This window comes from Brassica oleracea, chromosome C2, assembly GCF_000695525.1.
Source record: "Brassica oleracea var. oleracea cultivar TO1000 chromosome C2, BOL, whole genome shotgun sequence".
Taxonomy (NCBI): Eukaryota; Viridiplantae; Streptophyta; class Magnoliopsida; order Brassicales; family Brassicaceae; genus Brassica; species Brassica oleracea.
The window spans coordinates 36,498,482-36,499,508 of record NC_027749.1 but is presented as its reverse complement, the minus strand read 5'-3'; positions in this window follow the sequence as shown (position 1 = coordinate 36,499,508).

Genomic DNA, 1,027 nt, shown 5'->3' with positions numbered 1-1,027 from the left:
GAGTCAGGTCTCTCGGCTTGACTCTTGAGTACTTTTAGTCGATCATCGTCGACTGAAGTATATTCGGCTCAGCGGCTGCTCGGACGCCTACGGGCTTTTCGGCCCGGCAGAGGAGGCCCACCAAGATGGCGTAAATTAGGTCAAGGATGAAACATCAGGGCGACTATATAAGGAAAAGGGGAAACAACGAGAGAAGGATCCAAAATCATTGGCTAACACTTAGCGGCTAGATTAGGGTTTTCACCTTTGCTTCATCTCGCCGTTAGTTGTACTTTTCCGGTAGCTCATCGAGCCACCGGCTTCCTCTCTGTCGCATTCTCTTCATTTCTCTTGTAACCGACTGAACGTTCGCCCCGACCATAAATAAGACGTCTTTGTTAAACCCACATCTTCTTTATTACCATTTTCCGATTAAACAGAAGAGAGCTTTAGATTTTACAAGATCCGATCAGAGATGATCGGAATTTATTAACACAACAAAATCGCCTCGCGATGATAGATCCGACTATGCGGAAGTATTGATCGATCTATTGACCGAAGAGCAAATCGCCTAGCGAAACTTTTATACGATTAATAAGTAATATGATACAGGAAAATAAAAACAAAAAACAAAAAACAAAAAGAAAATGGTAACCGGCGGCGGTAGGCCACCGGCCACCGAAACGAGTTCCTGTGTCGAGAGACTTTTAGAGAGAAGTCGGAGAGAAAAAACTAAGAGAGATTTTGAATCAGTTGTGATTCAGATAAGGTTATTATACCCATTATTCGAAACCACCAAAAATCTAGAAACAAAACTACAAAAAGTTAACCAAAAATATTTTAAAAGTGTATAAAATTATCTTAATATTTTAATAAAACTAGCTAAAACTTTTTGGCCATCCACGCTCGCCCAATCGGCCTGTGGATTCCATCTAATTCCAACGGTTGGTCCGTTAATTTTTCTAAGGCTCAAAAGTCATGTTTACTGACCCTGTAATCACCATCCAACATTTCCATGTGCTTTTGCCTCACTTGCACGGTATTGCGA